We start from the raw sequence: 13,292 nt of genomic DNA on the forward strand, positions 1-13,292 counted from the left end.
GGCATCAGTCCCAGCAAGGAGGGCACCTTTCACCATCACTGTGGGGTCCCTGGTGCCCTCTGAGCATGGTTGTTTTCTTGCAGACGTTTCATGTCCCAGCTAGATAACATCCTCAGGGATAGAAAGGAGTGGTGTGCGCACTGATGATGTTACCTACTTGGGTCATGAAAGGTCCACAAGAAAACAACCAAACTCAGAGGGCACCAAGGAGCCCCCTCCCCCATTTCAGCCTTAGTTATAAATATTCTCTATTATTGGTACCATAACTGGGGCCAGCCTTAGGCAGAGACAGCCAAGCCTGACTTGCATTCTGCATGGGGCCAGCTGCATGCATGCAACATGCTAGCTGTCACAGAGCACCGCTGCTGAAACCGGGGCGCTGCTGGTTCACGGGCAGAGGTTTTGCCCCACGCCCTGCACTCTGCCAGGAACCCTGCACAATTAGCAGCCAAAGCCCTCTGGGCTATGCCACAGCTCACCGATCGTCACTTGGCATCCACCAGTAACAAAATGCCCCCGGCTGAGACCTCCACTCCCTCCTGCCGATCTGACCCTCCTGCCGATCAGGCAGAAGACCAGGCTGGGTCCCTAAGGAAGGCAGCTGCCCCGCCTCCCCCCGCCCACTGGCCCAAGTCTGTGTACTGAATGGATCTTGCATAATGCGTACTATCTAGAGAAGCAGACAGGCTATATAAACTCATGCCGTAAAAACCTCAGACCAGCTCGTTATTTCTTCTTGCTATGCCTTTTTATGGAATCTGTTTAGTCAGAAGTACCTAAAGTTGTTCCAAGGATAATTCTTATTCAACAATAAACTTATTCAAATCCCTGCTGCAGCTTTTCAGTTCCATCAAGACGGCCTCTTCTAAAGACCCAAAGAACCACATCAGCTGAATTTCCCTTTCTCAGACCTGCAGAATTAAAACAATTTGTACAAGTAGAATCCTTTGGAGAGACTGTCAGTGACGCAAATGCATATTTAAATTAAGGCTCTGTCGCACGGCTTTTACCTGGCTAGATTACAAGAATGAAAGAGGAACAAAGAGCAGTTGAAAATAAGGCTGCTTGATAGCATGGCTGGCATTTTTTACATTCCCTCGTAGAGCTACGGATGGGCAGGTTCCAAAGGGAAGTCCACACGGTCCTCAGCAGCTTCCGGTTCAGTCTGATGCCCCAGCGCCATCCCCCTCCTAACAAACCTATGATGCCATTTTGCCTAACTGGCTGAAACCTCTGCAGCTCAATTTCCCATCATGTATTAGGATGAGCATGGACGGCCCTAAGAAGGAATCCATACCTTAACAATCAACCATCTACAAAACCAACCTATTGGTTGGAATCATGTTGATGCTAACTGACAGACAATGGCATGCTGTGGGATGGGAATAGAATAGAGTGGAGTGGAGTGGAGTGGAGTAGAATAGGATAGAATAGAATAGAATAGAGTAGAGTAGAGTAGAATAGGATAGGATAGAATAGAGTAGAGTAGAGTAGAGTAGAGTAGAGTAGAGTAGAGTAGAATAGGATAGAATAGAATAGAATAGAGTAGAGTAGAGGTAGAGTAGAGTAGAATAGGATAGAATAGAATAGAATAGAGTAGAGTAGAGTAGAGTAGAGTAGAGTAGAGTAGGATAGAATAGAATGAGAGTAGAGTAGAATAGGATAGAATAGAGTAGAGTAGAGTAGAGTAGAATAGGATAGGATAGAATAGAATAGAGTAGAGTAGAGTAGAGTAGAGTAGAGTAGAGTAGGATAGGATAGAATAGAATAGAGTAGAGTAGAGTAGAGTAGAGTAGAGTAGGATAGGATAGAATAGAATAGAGTAGAGTAGAGTAGAGTAGAGTAGAGTAGAGTAGAATAGAATAGAATAAAATAGAATAGAATAACAGAGTTGGAAGGGACCTTTGGAGGTCTTCTAGTCCAACCCCCTGCTTAGGCAGGGAACCCTATACCATTTCAGACAAATGGTTATCCAGTCTCTTCTTAAAAACCTCCAGTGTTGGAGCATTGACAACTTCTGGAAGCAAGTTGTTCCACTGATTAATTTGTTCTCTCTGTCAGGAAATTTCTTAGTTCTAAATTGCTTCTCTCCTGGATTAGTTTCCACCCATTGCTTCTTGTCCTTCCCTCAGGTGCTATGGAGAATAGTTTGACTCCTTCTTCTTTGGGGCAGCCCTTGAAATATTGGAAGACTGCTATCACGTCCCCCCCTGGTCCTTCTTTTCAATAAACTAGACCTACTCAATTCTAGCAACCATTCTTTATGTTTTAGCCTCCAGTCCCCTCCTCATCTCTGTTGCTCTACTCTGCACTTTTTCTAGAATCTCAACATCTTTTTTCAATCACGGCGACCAAAACTGGATGCAGGATTCCAAGTGTGGCCTCATCAAGGCATTATAAAATGGTAGTAACATTTCACATGATCTTGATTATGTCAATGCAGCCTAGAACTGTGTTGGCCTTTTTTGGCAGCTGCCGTACACCATTGGCTCATATTTAAATGGTTGTGCACTAGGTCTCCAAGATCCCTCTCACAGTTACTACTACTGAGCAAGGTACCACATACGCTGTTCCTGGGCATTTGGTTTTTCTTGCCTAAATGTAGAACCTTCCTTTTTTCACCACTGAATTTTATTTTGTTAGATAGCACCCAATGTTCAAGTCTGTCAAGATCCTCCTGTATCTTAAGCCTATCTTCCCGAGTGTTAGCTATTCCTGCTAGCTTGGTGTCGTCTGCAAATTTGATGAGCTCCCCATCTATCCCCTCATCCATATCATTCATAAAGAGTCCTGGGCCTAAATCAGAGCCTTGAGGTACCCCACTGCATTCTTCCCTCCATGTAGATGCAGTTCCATTGAGGACCACACGTTGAGTTTGGTTGGTCAGCCAGTTACAAATCCAGAGCAGGGAAATTGCCTATTTTGTCCCTCCATACCCTCCCCCCAATAATCTCATATGCAGGCTCTCCACTTGGACTACCCTAAGGAGGAATCCCTACTTTCCATAACAATCAACCATCTAAAAATCCAATTCTGAAACACAGAAGACCTCACACAAGAGCCACCTCCGCCAATTGGAAGCATGTTGATGCTAGTCTACAGACGACAGTGTGCAGGCAACACCTGGCCTACTCTTGGTCCTCCATCCTTGGTGCCCCACGCGTGCAGGCCCTTCACTTGGAACTGGTTTGCACTGGTTTATAATTTGCCGTTTCCCTATTTCTTTTGCTTGGAGACTGGAGGGAGACTTGTACGACACCCCTGGTATGTGGTCTGCCTGCCATTGGCAGTGGTGGATAGACTTTGTTCTCAACCCTGAGAGGCCCCCCCCCTTTAGCAGATGGGGTACTATTTCTTTAAGTTAATAGACCAGCTCTTAAGGTTTTTCAGAGATTCATTATTGTCTGTTTTGGAAGTTGGGATACTGATACGGCACATCAAGCACTGTTGGTCTACTTTTAGAAACCTCTAACTGGAAAGTGAATACTAATCTCATATGGCAGAAGTGTTCATTCTCTGAAAAAGCAACTCATTGCATTGGGAAATCAGATTATAATTCTCTGATATTGGCTTTCTGGTTTTTTGTTTTTGTTTTTTTGTTTACACTTTTCAGCCATTAAAGGTGTGGTGGTTTTTCTCTACCCCGTCTTGGTATCTTTCAGGAAAGTTATCTTTTAATTGCCCTTATATGTTATGTCAAAGAGTTCAATTTTTTAAATATAACCAGGATCATAATCTGCTTTTGGATATAAAATATCCTGAGTGGTCTGAACAAGCCATTGCAACCTTGGCCAGATCATTTCTACCTTTTGATGTTTCAGCGATTTCACACCTCACCTGTTTAAGCATGTATGCAGGATTTAACGCTGCCACCCCTCGCCATTTTCAATCATAGATACTACGTCTGCTTTATTCAAAACCATGTACATAGAATATTCAGCTATAACTTCATCTCAGCTGTCTGAGCCACTGCATTTTTATCAGGATTCATTTCCAGCGAGGAGGCTCGTGAGGCTTTCTCCCAAGTAAGTGTGTAGGAATCATACGTTATACCCGCTGACTTTATATCTGTGCCTCTGTACAATGAAAACCATTCATCAACACAAGATGTCATCAACATGGCAACTAGCTAACGTAAGGATAATGTGGTCCTAGGACAGCCATTGCCTACCAGACCTTTCCAATGAGTCTTAAGCTGCCTGAAACAAGAGACTGGGAGTGAATAACCATGAGGGTCAAACTCAGATGCTCTCACCAGGAGATCCTCCTCCTCCTGGGCCTTCCCAACTCATCCCATGCCCTTAGTCAGTTAGTCAAGCCTAGGAGGGACCTTGCACCCCTCCTCCTTTCCTCAGAAATCCCAGCCAACCTGGTTCCCTTGCAAAGCAGACTCTGCCAAGTGGAGATGCCGCCAGGCGCTGCTCCCTTGGGATTGTGGCGCACCGGAGACCTTGCAGCGGCTGGGCTGCCCTTGGGCCCCCGAGGCCTTAGGGCCTTCCAAGCAGGCGGCCAGGGCCCGCCTGTAAACCCCTAGCAGTCAAGCCTGACATGACGCCCGAGGCTCGAAAGCAGAAGAAACGGCCAAAACCCGGGCTGGCGTTGACTGCGGGCCCCGGGGGAGCCGTTCCCTCCTCCGAGAAGGCGCCCGACCGGCCCGGCCTTTCCCAGCATCATCTCTGCCTTCCTCCGGAGCTGCCCGACGGCTCCTTCCTTCGGCGCCGGGGGCCCGCTCGGTCCTGCCCTGCGGAGTCGGCCTTTCCTCGCCCCCTCGGCTGCAGCCTCGCTCGGCCCGCGGTGCCCTGGAGCCCCGGCCGAGAATCCGTCGTTTCCTGCCGCCCCCCCTCCCGGCTCCCGCCACCCGCCCCACATTGGCCGCCCCGCGGAGCCCATCCCGCCGCCTCTCGGGCGCGCCTCCCCTACCCGCAAAGCGGCCAACGCCGCGGCCATCTCGGGACTGGCGGGACCCGACCCGCCGGGAAGGGCGCTGCTGCGGCGGGGGCCCCGGGCGGCAGGAGCGGCGGGCGCTGCCGCAGCGGCGGAGGAGCCGCCACCGGGCGGGCTGCGCAGGGCTGGGCGGGCGGGCGCTCCGCCGCACCTTCCCGCAGGAGGCAGCCGCCGCCGCCGCCCTGCCCGCCCGCCGCTTCCGGAGAGGCGCCCGCAGCAGCAGCAGCAGCAGCAGCCGCGGCACATGGCGGGGCCGGTGGGCAGTGGGGGCTCGGCGCCGCGGCGGGCGGGCGGGGCGCTCCCGGGAAGGGGCTCCTCCGGCGGGCAGGCAGCCGGGCCGGCACTCACCTCCTGGCGGCGGCGGGGCGGGCAGGCTCTGCCGCGGCGCTTGGGCGAAGCCGGCGCTCCCATCGGTGGCGCCCCGCGACGGCCCGCAGGCAGGAGAAGCAGGAGCCGGCGGCGGCTGCCCGCGCCCAGCAGGGACGGGCGGGCGGGCGTCTTCCTCCTCCTCCTCCTCCTCCTCCCCGCCTGCCTGCCGTCCGCTCGCTCCCTCCCTCGGCTCGCCGCTTCCCCGCCGCCGCACGGAACAGCCGGCCACGCTCCGGAGCCTCGGGCGGAGGGAGGCGGCCGCGCCGCAGAGGCTCCGCGGCCCGGATTGGTCGCCCGCCGCCTGATAGGCGTCGGCGCGCGCCAATGGCGCAGCTCGCCGGGGAAGGGGCGGGTCCGCGGGCGCCAGAGCCCCGTTAGCCCGTCCCGGGCGCTGAGCTGCCGCCGCCGCCGCCGCCACATGTGGCGCCCCCGCGGGACCTGCCCGCCCCCCCGTCCTCCCTCCGGGGCGGAGAAGGAGCCTGGCGGCGGGGCGACTCGGCTCCCCGAGGGCCGGGCGGGGTGGCGGCCTCTCCGCGGGCACCGGCGGCTCCGTCCCCGCGAGCGCGGTTTCCCTCACGGCGACGTCCGGGCGGTGCCGCCCCTGCTTCAGCCGCAGCGTCGGCTGCTCCCCGGGCCAAATGCGCTGCTAGCAGCGGCCCAGCCGTGGAGCCCTGCCGGCCTCGGTCCGTCGCTGGGTGAGCCTGGAGGGCCGGCCGCTCGTCCTCCCCGAGGCCGGGAGAGCTTCGGGGAGCAGCCGCTGGCTGAGGCGGAGGATCCCGGCCCCGCGGGAGCCTTTGCAGCGGAGCCCGGCTCCCCCGCGGGGCGGAGGCCTGTTTCTGGCGCGGCCCCCTTCGGGCTCCCCGGGGATCCCCCCGCGCCCCTCCAGGCCCTCCGCCGGCCCCTCTTGCCCAGGGAGGCCCCCCTCGGCTGATGGCCTGCAGGGCTGGCCCAGAGAAGGGCCTCTCCTCGGCTGCCCTCTGCTCCTGGGCGAGGCGGCCAATTCTCTCAGCCGTGGCCAGACCCAAGGGCCGCAATGGCCCTTCCTCTGTGAAGACAGGCCCGTGAGGCCTCGGGGTGCCAGGCCTCGGGGGCCTTGGAAAGGGAGCCCCCAGTCCCGAGAGGTCCAGCAAACGGGTTGTGGGGTCTCCGTAAAGGACCAAGGGAGGCTGCTGCTGCTTGCAGGGAGGCAGTCAGGAGGAGGTGAAGAGCGGGAAATGCCAGGGATGCCTCCACGGAGGTTTGGGAGCCTCACAGGGGAAGGGCGACTTTCTCAAGAAGCTGACAAAGGATGCTAAAAACAGCAGAAGACTGAATTACAGGTCGTCCTCAACTTACAACTGGCCGCGTAGCAACCCTTCACGGTTACAACAGAGCCCCCCCAAAAGCTACCTACAACCTGATTCCGAAGTTAACAGATCTCTTCCGTGATGGGTTACTTTTCAAGAAGAAAAGCCAGATTAGTCATACAGACTTTTTAATGTAGGTGGGACATGACTGATTTCCTAAAAGCGATGGTGTGAGAGAAGCTTTGGGAAGCCGTCCTAGAAGAGTGACACGTATGGAAAGGGAAGGGTTTTCTCCAAACCACCTTCTTGCTTCTACCCAGACAGGCTCCAGTTTTGCCGTAAGAGAGTGGCTTGATTAAGTGGATGAATTCTTAAACACAGCGCTTCATTTTTAAATTTGTTTTAGCCTGCGTGATTCTGCATTGTATCCGTTGGTTACTGTGATTAGCTGCAGTGGACAGCATTTCAGGTACCAAGGCAGAATATAAATTTAGCAAATAAATGGAATAAAGAAAATGAAATTCCTTTCACGGGACTTGAGGAGCAGGCATGGAAGGGAGACCAAGCAAAATCCTTCAGCCAGCGCCTAATGGAAGCATGCCGGGAAAAGGGGTCGAGGTCTGATGCCTTCAGATGGTAGCTTAGCAGAGAAGAGGAGGAGGCAGGAGGGCGAAGCCCCCAACAGCTGGGGCCCCTATGGAGCCAGTGGGTTCCTGGGCAGGCGGCCACAGCCACCAGGGACTTGAGTGGGGGCGCCAGGTGAGGGCTGTCACTGCGCCCTCTTGTGGACGGCCAGAGGCTCCCAGTTGGATAGTCATGGAAAGCAGGACGCAGTAGCAGGACGACTCTGCAGAAAGACGGGGCTTATACATCCGTCAAAGGCGAAGGGTCTGAGATGAAGCACCGTCTTCGCAGGCATTGCTGTTGACCCCATAGGATTGACCCCTAACCTGAGATTTGGGGAATCTACCCTGGGGTTTCCATAGCTTTGAAAGGGCACTTCCCAAGCAGTGCTTACCATTAAAGAAAGAAGGATCAACCTTCTACTCCGAACAGGGTAAAAGCGACTTTCAGCCCCCACCGTAGTCTAAGGTTCTTGGAAAGGTATATTTTGGGCATGCCACTATTCCAGGGACAGCTGCTCTTCCTTGCATTTAATTATCCTTCGGACTTAAGTCGGGCTTGAGGGATTGTTAGGTACCTGGGATGGTTTTAATCCGGCTACTGTGAATACTCCGCTTCCAAGCGCAGCAAATGTGAACTCAGCACATCGGACTAATCTCGCTTGATTATCAGGCTCGTATGTTCTTTTAGCAAGTCGTCAATCATAATTTAATCAGCTTCTCATCTTCTGTTGGTCATTTTTATTTTAAAAACTAAACAGGCCCATAATCTTGTACGCCTTTCCTCACGCACCTCGTCCCTTTGCTTTTTAGAGACTCCCCCCCCCAACTATTCCTCTTTACAATTTGAAAATGCGAGAGCGAAGGTAAACTTATCCCTGACTAAGTGTGCCAAGGAGAAGCCCCAGAAATGAAAGAGTATTTGTGCCAGAAGGTTTTTCATTCCAGCATCTTTCGCATCCTCCTCTTTGCTCCCTCCCTCCCTCCCAGTCTGCCCGTTGATTCCCATGTCAGCATTAAGACAGGCCTCCTTCCAGATGCCATGGGCTGGTTCTCCCTTTGGCCATCAGCATTCAGGCCCAGCTCTGGGGCACCTCCTAAGCATGGCGCCTGAGACCCAGGCGTTGATTTCCACCAGGAATAGTCAGCCTATAGGAGATGCCTCCTGGGAAGTGCCCGCAGAGTTTCCGTGGTTATTATTAACAGATTAACAGAGTTGGAAGGGACCTTGTAGGTCATCTAGTCCAACCCCCCCCACCCAAGCAGGAGACCCTACACCATTTCTGACAAATGGCAGTCCAATCTGGTTGCTTTCTTCTCTTTCGGAGCACTGGCAGATCTAGTCTCATATTTCAGGTTGGCGTTGGGCATTTGCCCTTCATTTCTTTGCTTTATTTTTGTGGATATGAGAATTTTAGAAACCGCCCACCCCCCTTCTTAGAGAAACTCTGGGCTGCGTGCAAGTGCAATATAAAAAGATAAAAACTATATATAAATATGGCACTAGGGGTAAGGCTTTGTCCCTGATGCCTTCCACAGAGAAAAGAGGGGCGGGGTAGAAGCCAAGCAAAATCATCAAGAAAGCCACAAAGGAGAGTTTTCCTAAGATCCAGGTGTGGGTGGATTCAGGTGCAATTGCCAGCTGAGGGATGCCCCGTGGCCAGAGGCGGTGGGTCTGCATGGGGAGGAAAAGATTCAGGCTCAGTCAGGCAAGGCCAGGGGACTGGGGTCCTTTCGGGAAGTTCCACCCTCCGCTCTCAGTGGGGTTGCACTGGGAGTTTGATTAGGCTGAGGTCACTGCCTTTTTCCCCTTGGTTCTTTGCTCTTTTTGTCTTCTCGTATTTTAAGCAATGTGTTTTTTTTAAAGAAGGGGACGCAATATGAGTGGATGATTTTAGAGAGCCAGGTAGATGCCTGCAGACCCAAGAGAAGACAGTAACGGAAGGCAGCGGGGCCAATGGTGTGGAGCAGGGAAAGGGAGCTAATTGGGCAGCAAACAGAGGAGGAAGAGGATCGGTCAGGCCTAATGCCCGGAAGGAGAGCAGACATTGGGCCCAAAGAAAGGAGACAGCCTTCTTCCAGGCCAGTGGCTACTGAAGGCCATGTTTGCCAAGCACTTGGCAGCTCAGAAGCATCTGCAGGGGCGAGAATGACAAAATGTGACATTGTGTAGAGGACCGAGGGAATGGCCTTGAAGGGCTGAAGGAAGAGCCGCTACCAAGGCAACACAGTTAAGAGGGGCTGGAGCCCCCTCCAAGAAAATAATGGGAGAAAAGGTCTCCGGCCCCTCCTTAGTCCACAAGAAGATAGGCACATCCAGCCTTTGCAAATTATCTTGCCGTAGTTGTTACAATCCCTTCTCATCTCTTCTATCTTCTAATCTAGTCTAATCTATTCATGCCTCCCATCACCCCCATAAACAACTGAAATTTTCTACAATAAGAGTAATCCTGGCCTATGTGGCACTGTTTTCTTAGTCTGGTCTACCTTATTAGGCTGACCCCCTTTTAATTAATTAATTAGATTTTTTTAAATCCTGCTTTTATTACTTTATAAGTAAGTCAAGGCAGTGAACATACCTAATACTCCTACAAGACCAAAGGAGCTGATTGTCAAATGTGGTTTCAACTAGTATCAAGGCTCTACTTATTAACTCTGATTTACTCCCGTCATCCCACAGATCAGTGGCTCTCAACCTTCCTAATGCCGCGACCCTTTAATACAGTTCCTCATGTTGTGGTGATCCCCAACCATAAAATTATGGCTCGGTTCCTAAGACCATCGAAAATATGTGGAAAATATGTGTTTTCCTATGGTCTTAGGCGACCCCTGTGAAAGGGTCGTTCGCCCCCCAAAGGGCGAACGACCACAGGTTGAGAACCACTGCCACAGATGGAATTCATCCGCAGGCAATGGAAGTGTTGCTTTTGGAATCCGTTTTTCCTTCCCAGGCCAATGTATAAGCTCCAATTGTGTACACAAGCAAAATCTCTCTTTCTCCATCAACCCACAGACAAGGTAACCATTGTCCACCTGGCTGCACTTAAATCTAATTCTTGCAGCTGATGACCTACAATGAATAGTGACCATCGATCCTCTGGAATATAATTTACAGGGATTCGCTTTAAATCAGATACCAAAAGTTAAATGCCCTTATTCTGCCCTTGTTCTTGAAACCAGATACGCTGTTATCTTAAAAATATTGCTCTTGCATCTTGAATTCATATTAGAAAGCGTTCTGAGCATCTTGACTGACTCAGTGTCCCATGTACTGTATATTATCTGACCATTTGCATCTTATCCTGGATCCGTTGACTCTAATTGTGTCAGTCTGCATATTTCTTTTCTTCTGATCCCTGGGAAAACTCCAGCTGGCCCCCAACCTCATCTCCTCTGCTGTTGCTGCTGTTGTCGTTGGCCCCGGAGCAGAGATTGAAGGGCAGCCCCATTTCTTTGGTAAGCCCAGGGCCCCCGTCTCAGAGCCTCCCCCCTGCTCTCCTTGCAAATCATGGCCAGACGTGTTCAGCCGATAGGCACATTTAATGTGGATTTGTGCCGCATCGGAATGTAGAGTTCAGGGAGCATTTTGCTTGGAGAAGAAAAAGGCAAACCACTCACCTCTGCCAGGACGCTGGGACAGACTGGGTGGGAGCCCCCCAAAATATTGCAGACAGATGTTCTCCAGGACCAGGAAGAGCAGAAGATCCTCCTCCAGGAAGAGGGGGTGTGTAGCCAGGGCCTCTTCCCCGAACCCACTGGTCTTTAGCAATGCCGGTGGCCTCCCTGGCACGAATTTCTGCCCAATTTCTGCCAGCCCAGACCCTCCTGGGACCAGGAGCGCTGCCTCCCCTGACTCATGGCCTAAGAATCCCTCCATTGTCTTCCTCGGTGCAGGGTGAGCTCTCAAAACAGCTACCCGATTGTTGAGCGGGGCAGCTCAAAGCAGCCACATGACTTGAATCCTGAAAATGCCCCACTGTTTGCCCAGGTTCTGCCTCTGGCCCCATTTCAGCTGCCGTCCTCGGCCTGCAAAGCCTGGAACAGCTTTGGGTCATCTCCCATCAGAAGATCAGCAGGGGGAACAGTCTTCCTGGCCACAGGGCTTCAGTCTGTCCACCCAGACATTGCTCCGGTGCGGGATCTCCTGTCAACATGCCTGTTGTTTCGCTTTATTGCTTCTCAAAATGAAATCTGCTTTAGTTTTGTCGTTGTCTTTGTTATTTTATTTTTAATTTAAGTATCGCACCCTGAACATTTTATTTCAGATTATTATTGTTTTTTAAACTCTAAGCCACTCTGGCAGGAATTGCAACATAATACTGCTCCATCTCATTTCCCCACTTTTAATAGTGATCTGTGGCTTCTCATTGCTCTGAAAAAGAACAGTTCCCCCGACCTCTATGGTTTTTTGTTGAAGAAGCCAGACTTCAATTCAGCTGTTTGTTTCTGGAATTAAAACCTGCAGATTAATTTTTGCTCCTTTTCACAAAAGGTTGGAGGCCTGGACTACATCCAAAAGAGATAGGTAGTGTGGAATCACCATAATTAATCTGCTCGCATTTAGTGGGGAAGTCTTCAAAACATTGCCAGCCAGCTGGAATTTTCTTAGATTTTCCTGGTGCTGTTTCCATCTTTCTAGGATCTTTGAGATCTACGGAAGAGCAGGAGAAAATCCAAAAGCATAAACAGGAATCCTCCTGCATTCAGTCTAGTCTTTGAAAGGGTCACTTTTATCAACTACTTCATTGTCATTTGATCTACCACCACCATAGTCGTTCATCATCAAACTTCAACCAATTTAATGTTAAGAGCTGGAAAATGTCTCAGGGAACCATTTATTATACGTGGTTGTAGGGAAAGTTTTGACATCCTTGCACTGATTGAATGCAGAAATTTCTTGAAAATTAAATCACAAGCTGTATATCTGATTAAGACTTGCAGCCCAAACAAGCAAATATGTTCAAAGCCAAACTGGCTTCCTAAAGTTTATAACGGAAAGAAACACCTTTTTGAAAGTTTCCCCAATTTTTCCCTTATCGGACTAACTGAGCCCTCAGGTTTTTCCTCCAGCCTCCTGAAGTGGTGTCTGCCCTCTTTGTGGCACCTGATGAATTCAGGCTTTCCCTCCACCTCATTAGGATTCATCCTTAACAATGTCAGCGAATTCCTCGATGCTTTAGCTTCCTGCTTGGTAAATACAGGACCATAAGAATAGCCTGGAAGGTTTGGACTATTCAGGACATTGAGTCCTGAGTTTTAATTTTCCTATTTGGAAGTTAGTCATGCCACATTAGAAACCCAAAACTTCAAATAGCTGACAGGAAGTAGGCCTGACTGTGAGATCACAAGGAAACTAACTCCCTAGATGTCCTCAGGACCTGGCTATATTTGAGCCACGAACAAGGGGTCCACCTAAAGCACCTGAAGGCAGAACAACAAGCAATGGATGGAAACCAATGAAGGAGAGAACCAATCTACAAATAAGGAGAAGGGGGTTGGGCTAGAAGACCTCCAAGATCCCTTCCAACTCTGTTATGTTATTCTGAGGGCATTTTAGGGCATTTTAGTTCATGGAAAGAACTGACCAATGAAGGAGACACCATCATCCCCTTTGGCAGTCTCTTCCATTCTTGAACAGGTGACCATTCTTCCTGAAATCCAACTGAAGTCTTCCTTGTAATTTAATCCCCATGAACAACACAGAACAATTCTGCCTCTTTGTCTACATTACTGTACAGCCTTTTCTTGGACCACGATCACGTTTCCCTACAGTCTTCTGCAAGTTAGACATATGCCCAGCCTTTCCAACCATTCCTGACCCCATCCGTATTTTCTTGTCAACTTGCTTCCCTTCCAGACACTGAAGGACCACTTTGTCAATGACCTTCCCAAAACGCGGTGCCGGGAATCTTCAACTTAGGAGTCAACCTACAAGAACATACAGGGAGGGAATCCTCAACCAATGACCACAGTTGGGACCAGAATTTCCATTGCTAAGTAAGGAGGTTGTGACTGATTTTACAACCTTTTATGCAATGGTTGTTAAGTGAATCCTACTGTTCCTAAGTGA

General features: G+C 50.9%; 2 protein-coding genes across 3 annotated transcripts in view; one reads left to right on the forward strand and one right to left on the reverse strand.

Moving 5' to 3' along the window:
* Positions 1-5,565, reverse strand: part of GNAZ (G protein subunit alpha z) — a 57,911-nt gene extending 52,346 nt beyond the window's left edge. The window contains exon 1 of one of the 2 annotated variants that reach the window (XM_026682874.2): positions 5,293-5,565. The gene's annotated coding sequence lies outside the window, so the exon portion shown is untranslated. Of the gene's footprint in view, positions 1-4,369; positions 4,822-5,292 lie in introns of those variants that run through there. The other variant, XM_087943027.1, reaches the window with a different exon arrangement.
* Positions 1-13,292, forward strand: part of RSPH14 (radial spoke head 14 homolog) — an 81,661-nt gene that overhangs the window by 64,454 nt on the left and 3,915 nt on the right.

The sequence above is a fragment of the Notechis scutatus genome, chromosome 13, assembly GCF_049901735.1.
Source record: "Notechis scutatus isolate UNSWTSFEM ecotype Mainland chromosome 13, rNotScu1.2, whole genome shotgun sequence".
NCBI lineage: Eukaryota > Metazoa > Chordata > Lepidosauria > Squamata > Elapidae > Notechis > Notechis scutatus.